The 22,305-nt window shown below is 35.2% G+C and overlaps 1 protein-coding gene across 3 annotated transcripts in view; it reads right to left on the bottom strand.

The window, feature by feature from the left end:
• Positions 1 to 22,305, bottom strand: part of COP1 (COP1 E3 ubiquitin ligase) — a 246,533-nt gene that overhangs the window by 112,289 nt on the left and 111,939 nt on the right. The gene's annotated exons all lie outside the window — the stretch shown is intronic.

The raw sequence follows: 22,305 nt of genomic DNA, 5'->3' as shown, positions 1-22,305 counted from the left end.
ATTTGCCTATCCCTGTGACATTTACAGTGACAACATTCCAGAGTTTTTTTTTTTTCTATTTCTAAAGTCATTATGTCTACAAGAATAAGAGATCTACTTGAAATGCCCTCAAATTGTATTAGGCTCTATATCCAGATAAAGTCTTTACCAAGACATATCAAATTACAAGCAGTAGAGAACCGCAAATAGATACCGAATTCTGCTTACAGACAGTTATTTTGTTCCTTAAAACTTGATATGTTTTTAATTCAACTTCAGTAACCATATTACAACTTACCAACTATAAAGGCTAACAAGTTAAATTATAAAAGTAGCAAGGAATGACTTAATGGTTTGGTATATTAAAATTTATGTCAAAAGAGAATTACCAAATAATCTTTTCATAAATTCTATCTTCCTTCTACCATTTTGTGAAGATGACAGAATTTCATAGTACTTAATGTTATTTTAATAAATAAATTAGTACACAAACTGAATTACTGATGCAATAAAAGGATGATGACAAAGGTATAAAATACATATAAAAATAGAATAGATAACTTTTCGTTATGTTTTCCTAAACACATTTCTAACCTCACAAAGATGATTTGACTTATGAACCCCTAATACAGTTTCCTTATGCCAAGAAACAAGGGAAAAACTAAAAATCTCCCTCTTTTTAAAGTTACTTAGGGAATTCACCCCTCTTACTGACTTCCAAAGTAAGTTCCAAATAAGATACTTCAAAGCAAAGCAGACCTTATTTGCCTTTATAGAACTTAAGTTGGAACCTCAACAAAGTTGTTATATAACCAGCAAGAAATTTAGGTAACCTAATGGAAGAGTGAAATGAATCATCGCATATATTAGCTCTCAATGAGCTAAGCATCTTTTCTAGAAGCTTAGCCATAAGGCTAGAGAATACATAAGAATTTTCACTGATCTGTAATTAATTACACAAGAGGAACAGCTTACATTCGCTGACCACTAAGCATAACCTCTGCATGTATTAACTCACTTAATTCCCATAATAACCCTATAAGTATCGTCTTTATCCATATTTTATACATGTGAAAACCAAGTATTAGAGGTGAAGCAATTTGCCTAAAGTTAGCTTGTAAGTGGCTAAGATGGCATGTTGGTACTCTGCATATATCAAGGATTCATTAAATGCATATAAATACCTACATGGCATACTTTACTTTTGGGGTTACCTGTGATATCCTTTTACAGAACAGTTAATTATTAGTTAATTTAGTTAAAAGCTTGCTAAGCTAATGATGATAAGTAAAAGAAATAGGTACACAGTAAGAAAACTTTGCACAGAAACATAATGAGATGGTCACTTTTCCTTACAGCTTTAAATCCTCCCTCAATTTTATAACATTTAAAATAATTTCATTAAATGTTGTTGATGATAGCACAAATCAGTAAATATTCCCTCCAATAAAATAGGACTATGTGGCAATGCAATGAATTTATTTCTACAACTGCAACTGAACTGCTGACTCAGCTGTTATCTGCTCTTTGGATTCAAATGCAGCATAATTATATTCATGGCAACCATTCATCTATCCCGATTCAATTTATACCCATCGCCTAATGCCACTGAGGGAGAAATATTACTGTGTCTGACAAAGAACAGTTAACAGAACTGAAATCCTACCCTTACGAGGTTTGGGCATGGCTCAGACTTCAAGGAAGAACTAGTTAAATTATCCCTAAATACTTTTATTCCACCTACAAAAATACATGGCTAATAAACTGACAGCATTCTAGTCCTGTACAAGTTAATAGGCCATTTCCACCCTATCAGGTTTTAAGAAAAAAGTTTAAACACTAGCTTATTAAAGTAACAGCCCAAGGCAATGCAGGGAGAAAATTCCCATATAAATAAAAATGCTGTCAGGTGGCGCCTGGGTGGCTCAGTGGGTTAGGCCGCTGCCTTCAGCTCAGGACATGATCCCAGAGTCCTGGGATCGAGGCCCACATCAGGCTCTCTGCTCAGCAAGGAGCCTGCTTCCCCCTCTCTCTCTGCCTGCCTCTCTGCCTACTTATGATTTCTCTCTCTGTCAAGTAAATAAATAAAATCTTAAAAAAAAAAAAAAGAACGTTGTCAAAAGAATTGATTTGATAATGTAGATAAATCAATAAGTTTACTTCTTTGTTGCTACCCTGTTACTCAAGATAGCTTTCTTTTTTCAACAAAGGTTATCATTTAGCTGCATTAGCTCATTCTTAGCTCATACTAAAAACTAACCTTTTAGGGGCACCTGGGTGGTGCAGTTGGTTAAGTGTCTGACTCCTAGTCATGATCTCAAGGTCATAAGACCCAGCCCTGCATCAGGCTCCATGCTCAGTGGGGAGTCTGCTTGAGACTCTCTCTCTCCCTCTCCCTCCCATTTATTCTCTCTCTCTCTCTCTCTAAAAATAAATCAATAAATAAATCTTGTTTTAAAAATTAACTTTTTTTAAACTTCATTATTATTTTCTTACATTCTGGTTATGTTTTCTTCTTAAATGTTGGGAGTATCAATACAGTATCCTTTTTTAATACTCTGGGACATGTACTTTTTTATAATTTAAAAACAACAAAATTCTAATAAAAATACTGATCATAAAGTGTAAAGAGTAATATTTCTCATAAATTTTGGAAAAAGGGAGATAAACAGCTGCCTTTAAAAAAAATAATAATAATCCAAGTACTTCCACACATCAGTAAGACATTTAAGTACTTCCAAACACCGAATCAATTACTCCCAATCTTTTGATGGATTTAATCATAACTGATCATAAACATAAACATAACTAGATTTTAAAGAGCTATCAAGGAACAATTCAAATGAATAGTGGTACAACTCAAATGAACAGTGTAGTTTTTAGGTACAGAGAGCTTTTCAGAGCTATTCCAAAACGGATGGCCTCTTATTTCAAAATACAATATTTTATAATTATGAAATCTGATAACACAAAAATAATTCAACAATGTCTAGTTAAGCTGAAACAAAATCAAAATAAAAAATAAACAGATTGAAACATACTTGCTTATGCAATTACATTTAAAAAAATTTGTAATAAGTTCTGCTTTTCCACAAAATTCATTTCTGCTATCCACTGTCACTAGTTTTTCAATTTTATTTGTTTTTTCAATTTTATTTGTTTATTTGAGAGGGAGCATGAGAGAGAGAAAGCAATCAGGAACAGGGGAGGGGTGAAGGGAGAAGCAGACCCCCTGCCAAGCAGGGAGCCCAACATCGGACTCAATCCCAGAACCCCAGGATCACAACCTGAGCCGAAGGAAGACACTTAACTGCCTCAGCCACGCAGGTGCCAGCAGTAAATTTTTTTTTAAGACTTTATTTATTTGAGAGAGAGAACACGAGATGGGTGAGGGGCAGAGGGAGAAGCTGACTCCCCTGCTGAGCAGAGGTCTGCCCGATGTGCAACTCAATCCCGGGACTCTGGGATCATCTCCTGAGCCGAAGGCAGTTGCTTAACCAACTGAGCCACCGAGGTGCCCTAATTCTTTCTTTTTTTTTTTTAAAAAGATTTTATTTATTTATTTGACACAGAAAGAGAAATCACTAGTAGGCAGAGAGGCAGGCAGAGAGAGAGGGGGAAGCAGGCTCCCCTCTGAGCAGAGAGCCCGATGCAGGGCTCGATATCCCAGAACCCTAAGATCATGACCTGAGCTGAGCCACCCAGTTCTTAAAGCAAGTAGTTTATGAAAGTTCAGTGCAATGATAAATTCCATTTCATAGAATTTTTTTAAATTTCAAAATACACAAACATTTGCTTCAAAAAATAATACTAAGGGGGACTTATTTTACACTTGGAAATAAACAGCATTTTTCTTTCACAGTTGGAATGTTTTAACTGTTTTTAAAAAGTGATTTATTTAAACAGTTGTAAAAGGTTACTCAGCTGTAGGAAACTGGCTACAGTCTTTGTCAAAAAGGCCATCAGCCAAGTTATCAAGCATCAAGGGAACAGACCATATAGGAACGGTGATTAACTCATCCCTCTAATACAGTGTGGCATGAGGCAATGCAAAGATGGCAATAACCCAACAAGAGAATCCGTGCTCGCACTGTGTCATACTGATTTTGCAATTATAAAACTAGTATTAACAAAGTGGATTAATATCCCTGAACACCAGAATCCTACTTATCAAAAGAAAATATAAGTGGAATTTAGTGGTCTAATTCATCACCAAGACAGTGTTACCTCAAGAGACAGAGGCTGCTATAATTTCAAGGAAACAAAGAAATTGGCCATTTTAATAAAAAGGAATAGGCAGATCAAACACAGGTAAAGTAAATAAGAATTGATGTTATTCAACTGACTTTCTCCAAAAACAATAATAATAGCTAAGCCTTCCATAACATACATAATACTCACTATGTATAAAGCACTGTATTAAGCACTCACATAAAATATATTTACTCTTCAAATTTCCTTTGATAGATAAGGAAGGTAAGTTATATTGATGTTAAGTAATTTGTCCCAACTTCACTAGATAATTCAAATTCAAGCAATCTGGTTCCAGAGTCTATGCTCTCAATCACTGTGCAAAACTCCCATTTGGGGGCACCTGGTGGACTCAGTCATTGAGGCGTCTGACTCTTGATTTCAGCTCAGATCATGATCTCAGGATCCTGAGATTGAGCCCAATGTTAGGCTCTGTTCTCAGCAAGCAGTCTACTCCCGTCAAAGATTCTCTCCCTCTCTTTTGCCCCTGCCCCCTCAAATAAATCAGTCTTTAAAAAAAAAAAAAACTCCCATTTTATTATTATTTTTTAAAGATTTTACTTATTTATTCAACAGACAGAGATCACAAGTAGGCAGAGAGGCAGGCAGAGAGAGAGAGAGAGAAGGGGAAACAGGCTCCCCACTGAGCAGAGAACCCGATGAGGGGCTCAATCCCAGGACCCTGGGATCATGACCTGAGCTGAAGGCAGAGGCTTTATCCCACTGAGCCACCCAGGTGCCCCAAAAACTCCCATTTAATGAGAATAAAAGAACTGGTCTTCAAAGACTACAAAGGCAGAGTAAACAACAGTAATAACATAAAATAATTACACATACTTTATTATATACATGATAGTAATAAAATAATAATTCATCCTGTACAACAAGTTAAATATAGGCAGATAAAAGAGTAAGATAGCCTCACAGGGTTTATAATTACTGGGAGAGATGATAATACAATAATAAGCAAATGCCAAATGATAGGAACAGAAGATGCTACAGAAATTCAAGAGTCACTGATTACTGAGGCCTACTGGAAGAAAGTGGATGGTGCATGAATATTCTTAGTCATCAAATATCCAATATGCCTGTTATCTGCCAAACACTGACCTAGCTGAAGGATAGAAAAATAAGATGTTAAAATATCAGAACACAACATTTGAGAAATTCACAGAAATATGAATTAGGCATGCATTAACACTAACCTGGACTACTGCAACAGCGTCTTTACCAAGTCTGCTACTCTTGACTTTCCTCTTTTCTAATCTATTTGAAGGACTGATAAAAAGGTAAATTTTCAAAAAAAATAGCTCCTTCACATAATTCTGCTCATGATGTAAAATTCATACTCCAACTATTACTGAAGATCCAGCACAACATGCCCTGAATCTTCTCTTCAAACTTCTTCTAAAAAATATATGTATATAGACAATGGTTCAAAAATTACACAGAAAAAAGCAAGACCTTCCTTCCAATCTAACCAACTAAGGTAAGCACCTAATCGCCTTCCCTGGAGGCAACCAGTAATTTCAGCTCAAGCACCCTACTAGCATTACCCTGTGCACAAACAAGCATCTACGTATTCATATTCTCTTATTTAATTAAACACATGGGATGAAATCATACAGGCTGATTTAGACCTTGCCCCCTCCACAGCATCTTGACCATCATTTCATCTTAGTATATATTAGGGCTACCTGATTTTTTACCAATGGCTGTAGAGAATTCAAACATATGGATGTATCATAAATCTAAAATTTAATCACTCAGGACACCTGGGTGGCTCAGTGGGTTAAAATTTAATCAGCTTACTAATGAGAACATTTACTTTCTCATCTTTCACTGTTAAACAATACTGCAATAAAATATCCTCTGTGTGTGTCTTCCTTTCACATATGCAAGAGTATCATTAAATACACCCAGAATATGAAGTGCTTGGTCAAAAATCACATGCATCTTAATACATTTAACTTTAAATTCAACATCACTATCTTCAAGTGGGGCCTTAACATTGCCTAGCTTCATGGTAAGTTTCCCTTGTACACAGACTCTTCTACTTGGGTAAAGACAGGTACACAATTTCTTCATTCTTCTCAAACTTCCCATATCTCCTTCCTCATTATCAGTAGATCATTTTGTTCTCTGGTTTGGCAAAAATATAAAAAGAATTAGAAGATAATTTACAAAGGCTCCCACCACCACACTCTCCATTTACCAGAATATATATTCTGGATATATGCTGCCACCTCTCTTGTCACTCTGAGGAAGGATCAAATCTCCTATACCTGACTAATGCATCTACTCGTGCATTATATCTCATTTTTGCTTGCCTAATCCAGGGTTGCTTCAATTCTCCTTCTCTCTCTTCTATCATTAATTTTTCTGTTCTCCTATATCTTTCCCATAATCCTTTCAATATGTTTTCTTCAAGTAAAACACAAAACAAAACATATCTTAAAATCTTCATTCCATTTTAGCTACCACCCTATTTCTTTCTTTTCTGATAGCAGAATTGTTGCAAAAGAGTTATCCATACTCACTGGCTCCAATTCTCCTCTTCCCATTTGCTTTAATCCAATGGAACCAAGCTTTCATCTTCAACCCTAGAAATGCTCTATCAAGGTCAACACTGACCTTCAGGTTGCTAAATCTAATACTCAACTCTGAATTCTTATCTTACTTGAGTATCAGCAGTAGCTGACTTAGAGGACAGTTCCCTCCTCAAGAGAGATGATTCTTCCTGTACCTCACTAGCAGCTCCATCACAGTATAGACTGAGAAGGAAAAATACTTCCTTCTCCTGCCTCCACTTCCACACGCAAGTATCCCCCAGTACAAGTATCCTCAAGCTTCAGTTTTTTATCTTCCTGTACTTCTCTGGGGCTCTCATTTAGTCTTGTGACTTTAAACCTACACATTCAGGACTATCAAATGTTTATTTCACATACCAGACCTCTCTCTTACTGGTTCATACCTACTTGACAGCTTCAATTTTAATCTAACAGTATTTTAATCTGTCCTAAATTGAGTTTCTGAATTCCCCAAGCATCTTCCTTATTTAATTAACTAACCCCATCCCTTTCAATTAACTTTAACAGCAACTCTTTCAGCTCAACCTTCAAAATGTAACAGAATCTAACCACTTCTCAACAGCTCACTGCCACCCCCTCATTCAAGCTACTAGGTTCCATACTAATAACCTGCTTCCATACTTGACCCTTAAAATCCATTTTTTAACAAGCCAAATCATCACTATTTTGGTCCAAAATTTCTTAAAGGCTTCCTACTCAACCTCATAAAAAAGCAGAGTGATTACATAATATGCAGGATTTGTCTCTTCCCCATCCCACCCCTGCTCCCCCTTCCTCCAATTAACCCTGGCATCGTGGCAAACCTAGGAAATTTCAAACCTATTCCTACCTCAGGGGACAATGCAACTGATAATCCCCAACCTGCAACTGCTCTTCTCCCAAACACGCAGGCATATTCCCTCACTGCCTTCAGGTACCAACTCAAACGACAGCTCTCACTAAGACCACTTGTCTCCTCGATTTCAAACTGCAGCTCTCCACTCTACCGGCTACCTCATTGCATTATCTCCCTCTGCTTTACTTTTCTCTATAAGACTTTTTAAACTTACATCCTGTATTTTCTTCTAATAGTTATCAAGTTTCATTTTTTTTTCATTCAGCTAGTCATTCCATCTGGAATTTATTTTAAAATATGACAACAGATGAAGTGTATAAACCTGGCGATTCACAGACCTGTACCCCTTGGGCTAATAATACATTATATGTTTATTTAAAAATTTAAAAAATTATTTAAAAAAAAATATGACAGCAGAGGGGCAACTAGGTGGCTCAATCGGTTAAGCATCTGCCCTCAGCTTGGGTCATGATCTTGGGGTCTTGGGATAGGGCCTCATGTCAGGCTCCCTGCTCAGTGGGCAGTGCGTCTCCCTCTCTCCCTCTTCCCCTCCACCTGCTTGTGTGTGCACTCTCTGTCAATTAAATAAAATAGCTTAAAAATAATAATAAAATTAAATATGACAGCAGAGATACCAATTTCTTTTTCCAGACCATTACTTAGTTGCCCAATTTACTGAATAATTTTTTCACTTATTAGAAATGCAGTGTACGGAGCGCCTGGGTGGCTCAGTGGGTTAAGCCGCTGCCTTCGGCTCAGGTCATGATCTCAGGGTCCCGGGATCGAGTCCCGCATCGGGCTCTCTGCTCAGCAGGGAGCCTGCTTCCCTCTCTTTCTCTCTGCCTGCCTCTCCATCTACTTGTGATTTCTCTGTCAAATAAATAAATAAAATCTTAAAAAAAAAAAAAAAAAGAAATGCAGTGTATAGGATATATACTAACTTCTTACAAGAATTTGAAATTATTGTAGACATTATCTGTTCTTTATTTGTACCAAAGTTTTAATTACTGATTCATCATAACATGTTGTGACATCTTGTAGGAATGAGTACTCTTTCATTAATCTTTTTCTTCAGCATTTCCCTACATATTTTGCAACTATTCTTCAGCTTAGCATCAACTTGTTTGCAAAAACAAACAAAATGTATCTTGGTAGTATTTTCTTTGCAATCATGTCAAATTTATACATTACTTAAGGAAAAAGCGAAAGCTTGCAATGCTTAATCTTTCCCTCTAGGCTTATGTTAGGTCTTTATTCAAATTTTGTTTGTTTCTTCAGTATTTTAAAGCTCTTTTAGATCCCCCACATTTCCAGTTAGGTTTATTATTCTGTTTTTTCTGTTAGACAACTTTCCTTACTTTTCCCATTGTAATTGTCCTGAGTAGTTTTTTTGGTCTCTTCTAGAATCAGATCAAATCATTAACATTTCCTAGAAAATATTCTCTCTTGCATCCTAAATGTGATAAATATGAGCAGAGCAGTTTACTCCTACTTTCGTGTAATTATTTCCTCACTTTCCTTTCTTATTTTACAAACCTGCAGTTTTTCCTAGTTGTACTTCAATGGGCTCACTAACAATTTGCATCTCTTGTTTTAAGAAGCTCATTAACAAGTAACTGTTTTTAATAATTCATTCTTTTTTCACATTTATACCTTACTTCTACTTTATTTAGGTTTGTTTTCTTCTTTTTCTAACTTACTCAGTTGGTTGCATAAGTTATTTTCATATCTTCCTCAACACTTAACTATTTAAAAGAAGCTATTTTTTAAAGGATTTTATTTCTTTGAGAGAGAAGGAGAGAAAGAACAAGAAACGGGAGGGTGAGAGGGAAAAGCAGACTCCCCGCGGACTCCAGTATTATGAAGTGATACTTAACCAACTGACCCACCCAATAGCCCTAAAACAAGTAATTTTATTTTGAGCACTTTTAGCTGTGTCCTATAGGTTCTAATATATGTAAGCTTCATGAAAGTGGCTTCATTTCCACTTTAACCTTAGAGTTACCAAATTAGCTTTTAAATTTCCATGTGGTGGGCACCTGGGTGGCTCAGTCGTTAAGCGTCCGCCTTCTGCTTGGGTCATGATCCCAGGGTCCTGGGATCCAGTCCCACATGGGTTTCCTACTCAGCAGGGAGCCTGCTTCTTCCTCTCCCACTCCCCCTGCTTGTGTTCTCTCTCTCTCTCTCCCTGTCTTTCTTTGACAAATAAATAAAGTCTTTTGAAATTGTTTAATAAATAAATAAATAATAAAAATGAATTTAAAAAATTTCCATGTGGTAGATTTTTCCTGTTTTCTTTTCTTTTTTTTTAATTTTTTATATTTTATAAACATATATTTTTATCCCCAGGGGTACAGGTCTGTGAATCACCTGGTTTACACACTTCACAGCACTCACAAAAGCACATACCCTCCCCAATGTCCATAGCCCCACCCCCCTTCTCCCAACCTCCCTCCCCTCAGCAACCCTCAGTTTGTTTTGTGAGATTAAGAGTCACTTATGGTTTGTCTCCCTCCCAATCCCATCTTGTTTCATTGATTCTTCTCCTACCCACTTAAGTCCCCATGTTGCATCACCACTTCCTCATATCAGGGAGATCATATGATAGTTGTCTTTCTCTGCTTGACTTATTTTGCTAAGCATGATACGCTCTACTTCGATCCATGTTGTCGCAAATGGCAAGATTTCATTTCTTTTGATGGCTGCATAGTATTCCATTGTGTATATATACCACATCTTCTTGATCCACTCATCTGTTGATGGACATCTAGGTTCTTGCCATAGTTTGGCTATTGTGGACATTGCTGCTATAAACATTCGGGTGCACATGCCCCTTTGGATCACTACGTTTGTATCTTTAGGGTAAATACCCAGTAGTGCAATTGCTGGGTCATAGGGCAGTTCTATTTTCAACATTTTGAGGAACCCTCCACACTGTTTTCCAGAGTGGTTGCACCAGCTTGCATTCCCACCAACAGTGTAGGAGGGTTCCCCTTTCTCCACATCCTCGCCAGCATCTGTCATTTCGATATAAATATCTGCTCTTACTGCCTTGTTATCAGAGAATGCTTTAATTTTCTGTAATTTTAAATTTTTTTATGATTCAGATTCTGTACATTTTCTGATACTCAATGGACACTTTTGAAGAGGTCATATTCTTTAGCGTGTTTGCACATGTGCTCTAAGTTGACCGTTACGTTATTTAGTGCTGCTATAATTGCTGTAATTTTTGCATTTAATCTGTCATGGACTAAGATCTAATCTCATTTAAAGTCTCACACAACTAATGTATTTTTTTTGTCTTGGAGTTAGCACAGGGTTTTTCCAATCTATACAGATAATTATAACTACTTAAACTTCATCATGGGCTGAATCATTAGAAAGCTGTGTGTGCACGTGTGACAGAGACACTGAGAGAGACAAAGCTATAGACTGAGGTTTAATGATTTCTAGTCTGAATTAAACCTTATTTACAACATTCACATCTAAGACTTAGGAAATTTACACTGTGATCTAATGTGAAGATTCTTCCCTTTCCATGGGAAGCTTACCCTATTTACATTTATCAATTACACTTGTTGTTGACTTTTAGATGTTATTTTACTTTGTGATACATACTGTTTTTTTTTTTAAAGATTTTATTTATTTATTTGACAGAGAGAAATCACAAGTAGATGGAGAGGCAGGCAGAGAGAGGGAGAGGGAAGCAGGCTCTCTGCTTAGCAGAGAGCCCTATGCGGGACTCGATCCCAGGACCCTGAGATCACGACTCGAGCCGAAGGCAGCAGCTTAACCCACTGAGCCACCCAGGCGCCCTGATACATACTGTTTTAAATGAATTTTTAATTAAAAAATCTTTGACCATCTGATTTCTTTCTAATTTGTTTTTCTCATAAATGGGAATTCTAGTATTTCTGTCCAGTGTCTATTTTTATGACTTTAAAAACTGCTATAGAAAGAAAGGATTCAATATATCTATCAAGTCTCTACTCTGAGCAATGGCCAGAGTTATTTTTGCCCTCCTCTTCCCGTCCTACTAATTATACTGATTATCTTATATTTTATATCTTCAAAGATATTTATACCTCTCATCCTTTTGCAAGTGAGAAACCTATAAATAATTATCTAAGCATGGAAATGAATTCCACTATACATTAAAGACAAACTAGTCTTGCATTTCTAATATTCACCAAATGTTCCAAAATTATTCATTATAAGCAGGTTGAAGTATCTGACTATTCATTATGTTGTCTAATGCAGTCAATCTAAGAATTTACATATTAAGATGTATATTTTATTTTAAATTATTCTTTTATTTCTCCTTTATTTTAGAGTTAGGGCGTTATGTTTTTATGTATATAGAAAAAATATATATTTTCTGTAATATCTATTAATTTTATTTCAGAAGTGACAAAGTGCCAATAAACTTTATCTGAATTTTCATATAATTTATACATGCCACAAAAATTATTATTTTTCTTTTGATACCTCAAAAACATAAAAACTATTCTTAGCTTATAGGCTATACAAAAAATTAAGCAATGGCTCAGAACTGACTCACAGGTTTTTTGTTTTTTTTTTTAAAGTAGGCTCCATGGCCAGCACAGAGTCCAATACAGGACTTGAACTCACAACTCTGAGATCAAGACCTGAACTGCTTAACCAACTGAGCCACCCAGGTACCCCTTCATAGGTCTAATTTATTGACTCCTGTGTTGAAAAAGATTTTATTTTTCCATCCCCTCTGGCTATCACTGAATAGCTAGAACAAATATATTATCTGATGAAGTACACTCGAACACTTTTGTAAATGTCAAATTAAAAATGCATCTTAAATACCTTTAATAGCAACATACTGACTGTCACATTTTTCTCATTTAAGTCTATAGCAAGTTATAATTTATACTTAGTTCTATTCGTCGTAGTTTTATTAGTTGTAGATTCTTTGTCCTAAAACACCTTTTCTATGCACAATGTAACTGTATCCTATGATAAATGGTTTTTACTAGAGACATTTGACAGACTGAAGGTAACTTCTGAAGAAGTAAAAGATTAACAAAAGATTGAATAAAAACAACTACTAAAGAAAAAAACAAGAGTTGAAAGACAAAATATATTTTGTCCCCAAACTATGATGACATTTTGTCCTCTCTGAATGAGTTTCTATAAAAGTGAAGAAATCTGTATGCAAGCAAAAATTCTAATTTTTTTTGAAATTTAAGGAGAAAATTCATCTAATTTTTCAATTCTGTATCCTCTAGCAGTATTTACAAAGCAGCCAATAAGATTACAATATTGAATCATTAATGTCACTGTGGCCCTGCTTCATCAGAAAACAACAGAGGTATGATATAAAAAAAACTATTCCATGCTGCAGAGGACTAATCTGGAATGAAAACATATAGTCTAAAAGAAATTTTATCATGACTATATAAAAGTATGTCCCCAAAATATCAGATACACTTAACAAATCATAAATCTATTTCATATTTCCCATAGGAACAAGTAGACAAAACCACTGAAGAAAAATATTTAATAGAAAATGTGACTTACTAGAAAAATCCTTTCAAACCATCACAGCAGAAAATAAAGAGCTCTTGCTCAAAATTTTTTACAAAAATGCAAAGGACTTCGAATTGCCAACACAACTTTACAAAAGAATAATAAAGTTGGAGAACTTACATTACCTGCTTCCAAGGCTTGATATAAAACTATAATAATAATGAGAGTGTGGTACTGGCCTCACAGAAGACATACAGAGCAACAGAACAGAAAAAAAGAGTCAAGAAGTAGATTCATTGTAATTCCCCTACTGGGTGTTTACCCAAAGCAAACAAAAACACTAATTAGAAAAAATATACACACCCCTACGTTAACTGCAGCATTATTTATAATAGCCAAGATATGGAAGCAACCTAAATGTGGTGTGCCCCCTTCCTCACAAACGGAATATTTCCCAACCATAAAAAAGGATGAGATCTTCCCATTTAGAACAACAAGCATAGTCCTAGACAGAACTATGTTAAGTGAAGTAAACTCAACAGAGAAAAAATACCATGTGATTTCACTTCTATGTGGAATCTTAAAAATAAACAAACAAACAAGCAAAAGCTGAAAGAGATTCATAAAATACAGAGAACAAAAACTGATTCTTGCTAGAGGGGAAGAGGTGGGGGGAAGGGAAGTGGGAGGTAGAGACTTCCAGTTACAGGGATAAATGGTACAGCACAGGGAATATAGTCAATAGTGCTGCAACAGTGCTGCATGGTGACAGATCGTGGACCTATACTTGTGATAAGCATAGCATAATGTATACACTTATTGAATCATTATGTTGTACACCTGAAAAAGTAACTTCTCTGTCAAATATAATCAGTTAAAAAAATAGATTCTTACATAAATGCTCAACTGATTTTAAACCAAGATGTCAATGGAAAAAGTTTACCTTTTATTAAACAAATGCTACTTAAACAAGTATATAACACCAATCTTTACTTTAGAATATAAACAAATATTAAATTATAGACTTAAATGTATAAGCTAAAACTACTAAAACTATATAAGAAAAGAGAAAAGAGGGCATCTGGGTAGCTCAGTGGTTTTAAGCCTCTGCCTTCAGCTCAGGTCTTGATCCCAGGGTCCTGGGATCAAGTCCTGCATTGGGCTCTCTGCAGAACAGGAAGCCTGCTTCCCCCTCTCTCTGCCTGCCTCTCTGCCTATTTGTGATCTCAATCTCTCTGTCGAATAAATAAATAAATAAAATCTTTAAAAAAAAAAAAAAAAGAAAGAAAGAAAAGAAAAATTTTTCACAATTTGGAGCAGGCAAACATTTCTAGAAGAGTTTAAATCATTAAAAAAAATTAATGAATTGGAATTCATCAAAATTAAATACTTACATCATTTAAAAGACACTATTAACAAAAAGAGTAAGCCACAAACTGGGAGGAAATACTACCATAGAAAATACTACCTGACAAAGAACTTGTATCCAGAATACATAAAAATTTTCATTATTCAATGATAGTAAAACCTGATTTTTTAATAACAGGCAAAAGATTTGAATAGATGCTTCACAAAAAAAAAAAAAAACATGGCCAATAAGCACATTAAACACCATTAGTTATAAAAGAAATGCAAAGTAAAACAGAAAGAAAATATTAACTACAAATCCACTAATGAAAATACTGACAATGGCAAGAGTTACTAAGAATTTGGGACAACTGGAACTCTCTTACATGGCTGAATTTTAAAATAACCCAATCACTTTAAAAACAGTTTAGCAGTTTCTTGAAATGTTAAGTACAAACTAAGCTAAGCATACAACCCAGAAATTTCTTTTTTTTCCCCCTCACACTACAACAATTAATTTTATTTGTTCAAGGGCTCATATCGCAAGCATTAAAACAAGCATGGGGTTTGACTCTGGTAGCCCAGATTCACATATTTAGGAAGATAAAAGCGAACTGTGACCCATGTATATGGATAAAAAACTAAAGGCTCACAGTTAGTCACATTGTAGTTTTAAATTTCTACAGCCTAGAAGCCAGGAGTCACAGATCTTTTAGGTCTTTCTGGATGTCCCACAAGATATCTGCACTTTTCTTGAGCTGGGCAACCTCATCACCCTTCAGCTTCTGGTTGATCACAATGACAACCCAGAAATTTGAATCCCAAGTATTTACCCAAGAGAAATAAATATGAATATGAATATCCAAAATGACTTGTGTGTAAATATTCATGGTATCTTCATCCATAATAATCAAAAACTGGAAACAAATTAAATGCCCATCAACACATGAATGGGTAAACAAATTGTGGAATATTCGTAAAATGGAATATTAATAAATAATTAACTTTTAACTGATAATTAACTGTATCTATTGATAGAGGCAACAACATGAATGAATTTCAAAAATATGCTGAGCTAAAGAAGCTAGACACAAAAGAGTACATATTCTATGGCTCCATTTTTTAAAATTCCAGAATGACTATTCTACTGGTTAATGGCAAAGTGATTAATTAGTGGCCTGGACAGGAATTTGAAGGAAGAGATGGAATTAACTGAAAAGTAGCAGGAATTAAAATTTTTGGAAATTTTCTGTATTTCTATATGTGGCTTATACAATTTCAAAACTTAAAACTTTATACATTCATTGTATGTATATTATACCTCAATATAGGTGGTTTTAAAAACTATACAACTTGCAATTACACATTTAAACTTAAATTTGTAAATAATATCACCACAAATTAATCTCTCTCAAGCATAGATCAAAAACCAGTTTTATAATTTTAATGCTTTAATTTTATAATTTTGATAGGTAGCAAAACTACATATTAATGTGGTGAGGAAAAAGGGAAAAGGAGAGAGAACAGAAACAATTTAAAAAACTCATTGGTGATAGAAAAGCATCTCTATTTCAAGATTAGTATGATACAGCTAAATCTCCTAATCACAGTACAAGCTTTTGTTGTATTTCAAGGCATTTTTCAGCTTTACTCAATAAATAATTTTTTAAAAAACACAAATAAGAAACTTTCTGCTGAATGAACCAGAATTTGTTATTAGGTAAGGACTACAAATCTGTACCTATCATTCAACCAATGATGAAGTGCTTACCGTAAGACAGGCTGGTGATAGGTTATTTGTATTAAGAAATGATGAAGCATATAAAACAGTCAGCCAATCATCACAAGAAGATCAGAAAATCTGACACAAGCCATTTTCTTTCATAAGATATACTGATATCCAAAAACATGACAGAACTTTAATCAAGTATAACAGTATATATCCTTAGAGCCTAAACAAATCTACTAGGTCAAGAGTCAGCAAATTTGTTCTGAGGAACCGTGTAGTTCTCTCAAAACTACTTGACTCTGCTGCTGTAGCATAAAATCAGCCACAAACAATATCAGGAATAAGTATGACTGTATTCCAATAAAACTTAATTTATGAAAACTGGAATTTGAATTTCACAGAATTTTCATGTGTCAATATTTTAAGTCATGCCACTATACATCACTTGTTACTATTTTTCTTTTGATTTTTTTCAACCAGTTAAAAAGATAAAAACCATTCTTAGCTCATGGGTCACTCAAAATTAAGTGATACGCCAAATATGACTCCAGTGGACCAGAGTTTGCCGATTCCTGTACTAGACAAAAAGCCAGTATTTTTCTGATTTACAATGTTTCTTTTAATATAAATTAAACTAATGCAAAGTTTGAAATGCATAAGTACCAAAAAACTTCAAAGTAATTATAAAGAAATATGAATATTTTTCACATTATATTTACACCACTGGTGATAGTAACATATTTAAAACTATTTCTAAAGAATAACAGATACAAAAAAAAGAATAATAGATACAATAGCATTTTACGCACATACGTGTCTACTACTCTAGGACACAGTGAGTGGTAATAAATATTAGTTAAGTGAATTTCAGAACCAACTTTTGATTCCCTATGAATATAATCTGTCAAATGTAATACATTCTTTAGTACCTTCGTGAGAATATACTGAGCAAAGTAATGTGAATACCCCTGCCAACATTAGTTATCACACTCTTACATCTCAGTGATCTCAGGGTCTATTAAGATATGCCACACCACTTGAACTCATTGTTAAATGGATCCAAACTGCTTTACTTTTTAGCTCCAATTTGCAGCTTCATCATTTCTTCCCCTTTGTCAGAAAGCAGCTCCCACTTCTTCAACCCATCTATTGCAATCTCTCTTCTTTTACACTTTGAAGAGACACAAACCAGATAAAACTAAGATTACAAGAACTATATACAAATCACTAGGCCTGAAATAATTCAAGAAAATGGCTATTTGCTAATATTTGAGCTTTAGCCATTAATTTAGTGGCATTTATTTTGTTCTAAAGCCTTTTTATGTTTCATTTAAACCTTGATTACTGATTGTGTTTTAGTTAGATGGGATTGCCAGGCTAAATTCTATACAGGTGAAGTGCTATCATAATATGAAATACTCTGCTGTGAAGATAGCTAGAGAAATTAACTCAAAGGAGTAAAAATGGAAATGATATACATGTGGACAACAGCTCTCACAGTAACATCGTACCTTACCCAAAAAGTTTTAAAGGTATGAAAATGTCCAATGGAGGCAGTATACAAGGAAATTACCACATCTGGGCCAAATGATGGTATCTGCCCAAGTGTTTATATTATAAAACACCTTTACCAGATAAGTTTTATGTATACTGATATCACAGTTATTTCTAAGTGGCAGTAAAGTGAAGTACTACTAAACTCACACCAGTGACAAAAAATAGGCAGAGACTGCCTTTTATCTGAAGGAAACCATAGTACGTCACCCCAAAATGTGCCTCTTTGACACAAAAACTATTTTGAGCTAAAGGCAATTCAGCAGCAAATGCAGGAAAAGCACTCTCTATTCTCCCCCTTTTACCACCTAAAAGCAGGATAGAAGCCCAGATATGGCATGAAAGAAATCTGCAAACAAACCTCATTCCATTAGTTTCCTCCAGTATATTTACTTTCCCATAGTTTGCTACTCTTGGAAATCTAAAACTGCTATTTTTTAAATCCTTTCATTTCTCTACATATTTATTGTTCTTTGCTAAAGATCTGACATAAGCCAGAGTTCTCAGACAGTTGAGTTACACATTTGCCTATGCTTCTCCAGTTTATACAAGAAATGTACATATTACTAACTTCCGTTTTTCTCTTGTTAATCTTGTGGGGTCCCAATCAAAAACGTGGAAGGGTAGAAGGAAAAAGATTTTTCCTCCCCTACATAATCTTAACTAAGTCAGTAGCATAAGAAAGACATTAAACTGAAGGACATATTTTCTAAATTTTAACAGATTCAAAACATCCCTTTCAGTCCCCCCAAATCTGTGCTCTACCGACTAGCCACCCAATGCCTTACTTCTATGGCAAATGGGATGGTTCTCCAGCAGAATAAGAGCAGGCTTCCTTTTAACAACTAGGCATTAAGGTTAACAATCAGCATTAAATGCCAATTCTTTATATATTAAGGAGCTCAATTTCAATTTTCACTACATAATTCTTTCACCAAAAATGACTAAAACAACTTGAAGAGAAACCAAAATACTTTATTTGTCCCTAGGTTCTTTAAGCTAGAGTTTCCCGATCACCCTGCAGTGGACAAAACAAATAAGCTAATTACGGGGTTAATCCCTCTATCTCGGGGTTAATCCCTCTATCCTGAGGATAGTTGGTAATGAGCTGCTTCTCCAACCCATCCCCACCCAACTGTCCCAAGAACAGAAGGAATAAGCATCTTGGTACGTATGCAACCTGTTCATAGCATACTGTAACAGCTTATTATTTAGAAAACTTTATAAAATAAATGGTCTTTAACCTATTTCCTTTAATTCACAAACTATAAAGACATAAATAATTGGTTTTTTACTAGAGAATTAAAATTATAAATATTTCCTATTAGAAATGAATTTCTTCTTTTTTAAAGCTCTTAACCTAAGACAGTACTCTCAAAGTGTGGTCTCCGACCAGCAACAGCACTATTACCTGGCGATGTGTTAGCAACGTAAATTCTTGGCCCTAGCACAGACTAGTGAATAAGAAACTTCTGGAGTAAGGCCCAGAAATGTTTTAGTAAGCACTCCAACTGTAAATAAATGTAACTACAATGTACCACACAAAATGCTAGAATAATTCAAGTAAGTTCTCAAATAATTTCATTTAAATAGGATTCAGCTGAAACTATTTCTGAGTAGGTTAGATAGCTGAAAGAAGTAAAATTATTTTTTTAAACTACATGAGACTTCAACTTATTCAAACTGACCTTCTTTACAAATGGTACTAGGAAAACTGAACAACTACATGGAAAAGAATGAAACTGAACCACTTTCTCACACCATAAACAAAAATAAACTCCAAATAGCACCTACATGTGAGACCTGAAACTATACAGTTCGTAGAAGAAAACACCAGGTAGTAATGTCTTTGACATTGGCCTTAGCAACATCTTCCTAGATAATGCCTCCTTAGGCAAGGTAAACAAAAGCAAAAACAAACGACAAAATAAAAAATTTTTGCCCAGGGACGTCTCGGTGGCTCACTGGGTTATGGCTCACTGGATCATGACTCAGGTCATGATCCCAGGGTCCTGGGATCTAGCAGGCTCTCTGCTCGGCAGGGAGCCTGCTTCCCCCTCTTTCTCTGCCTATCTATGTTCTCTGTCAAATAAATAAAATCTTAAAAAAATTTTTTTTTTTTTGCCCAGAGAAGGAAACCATGAACAAAACAAAAAGGAAATCTAACTTAATGATAGAAGATAGTTGCAAATGACATTTTCAGCAAGAGCTTAATATCCAAAATGTATGAGCTTATACAACTTAGCACCAAAAAAGAAAACCAAATGATCTGATTAAAAATAAGCAGAGGACACAAAAAGACATTTTTTCAAAGATATACAGATGGCCAACAGACACATGAAAAAATGTTCGACATCACTAATCATTAGGGAAATGTAAATCAAAACTATAATACTACTTTACACCTTGTCAGATTGGCTAGGATCAAAAACACAAGAAATAAAAAATGTTGCTGAAGGTATGGAGAAAAGGAACCCTCATGAACCTCTGGTACAAATGCAAACTGGTGCAGCCGCTGCAGAAGACAGTAGGGCAGTACCTCAAAAAGAGTAAAAATAGGAATACCATATAATCCAGTAATTCCACCACTGCATATGCCCCCAAAGAAAATGAAAACACTAACTTGAAAAGATATATACACACCCCTATGTTTACTGCAGCATTATTTAAAATAGCCAAGATAGGGAAGCAACCCAAGTGTCTATCTGCAGATGAATGGATAAAGATGTGGCATATTAACTTTTTAAAAAGATTTTACTTATTTGACAGGGAGAAAGAGAGAGCATGAGTGGGAGGAGGGTAGAGAGAGAAGCAGACTTCCTGATGAGCAGGGAGCCCAACTCAGGGCTCAATCTAGGACCCTGAGATCATGACCTGAACCTAAGGCAGATGCTTAACTGACTGAGCCACCCAGGTGCCCCAGATGTATATTAGATGGAATATTAGCCTTAAGAAAAGAATGAGGTCTTGCCATTTACAACAACATGGAAGGACCTAAAGTGTATTATGCTAAGTGAAATAAGACAGAGAAAGACACTGGTGCCTGGGTGGCTCCGTCAGTTAAGTGTCTGACTCTTGATTTCGGCTCAGGTCTCAATCCCAGGGTCCTAAATTCAAGCCCCATGATGAGCTCCACATTGGGCATGGAACCTGGTTTTTTTTTTTAAAAAAAAAAAGATAAAGACAAATACCATGTGGTTTCACTTACATGTAGAATCTAAAAAACAAAACAAAACAAAAAAGCAGAGACATAAATATAGAGAATAAACTGATAGGATGGGGGAATGGGTGTGGGAGGTACTGGATTCCAGTTATAAAATGATTGTCACAGAGATGAAAGGTACAACCCAGGGAATACAATCAATGGTACAATACTAGCATCGCATGGTGACAGAGGATAGCTACATATGTGGTATGCAAAGCATGATACACAGAATTATCAAATCACTATTTGTATACCTAAAACTATAGAACTATAATTCATTAACTATACTTAACTATACTTAACAAAAAACAGCAAAACAAAAAACTTCAAAACTGGTCTTTCACCTATTGCAAATGGGTAGTTTTACTGTAAAAATTTGCAAATGACTTCTTCTATAGAGGAAATCTGTATAATTTGATATGAGTGAATAATTATATTTCCTTATTTCTTCTCTATATATTTTATCCATAAAAGGTCCAAAATAAGCATTATTTTCTCCTTTAATGTAACCAAGTATAAGGATATCCCAGCTTTTAAAAACAATTACTACTTCCACCACAAACTTCTGCAAGAAATTATAAAAGACATAGATTTGAACACAGGGAAGAATTAGAAAAAAATATATTAATGTCACTTTCTAGCTTATGAATCAAGTCAGAGGGATGCCTGGGCGGCTCAGTGGGTTAAAGCCTCTGACTTAGGCTCAGGTCATGATATTAGGGTGCTGGGATTGAGCCCTGCATCGGGCTCTCTGCTCAGCAGGGAGCCTGCTTCCCCCGCATCTGCCTGCCTCTCTGCCTGCTTGTGATCTCTGTCAAATAAATAAATAAAATCTTTTAAAAAATTTAAAAAAAAAAAAGAAGAATCAAGTACAGAGAGAATAATCTATAAAAATGCAGAAGAAAAACCCTGAAAAGCACCATTTCAAATACCCCTAGGAATCTGAAAGCCATTGCCTAAAGTGAATTCCCTCTTTTAGTCAACTCCTTCAGCATTTCATCCAATCTCCACAGACACTTACTACTTATTTTCTATCTTGCATTTTAGATTATTCTCCAGTTGAGTCAACAAGCATGTGTGCCCACTAGGTATCAGGTTAACTACCTAATGCTGTAAGTACAAAGATGTAAAAGTACCCTGGGCCAAAGATCCAATACCTCTCTGATCACAGTCTCCCTAAAACTCCCCCTCGCTTGCCCACTGTTCCTACAACCCTTCATTCTGATTCACCAATTTTTGCCTCTTTCTCAGGCCTCTCCTAACTTTATCTACTTTAGTATTCAGTTTAAATTTCACAGTCCATGAATCTCAA

Source organism: Mustela nigripes, chromosome 10 (genome assembly GCF_022355385.1).
Source record: "Mustela nigripes isolate SB6536 chromosome 10, MUSNIG.SB6536, whole genome shotgun sequence".
Taxonomy (NCBI): Eukaryota; Metazoa; Chordata; class Mammalia; order Carnivora; family Mustelidae; genus Mustela; species Mustela nigripes.
Note: the sequence above shows the minus strand (reverse complement) of the source record. Positions and strands in the feature narration are given on the sequence as shown.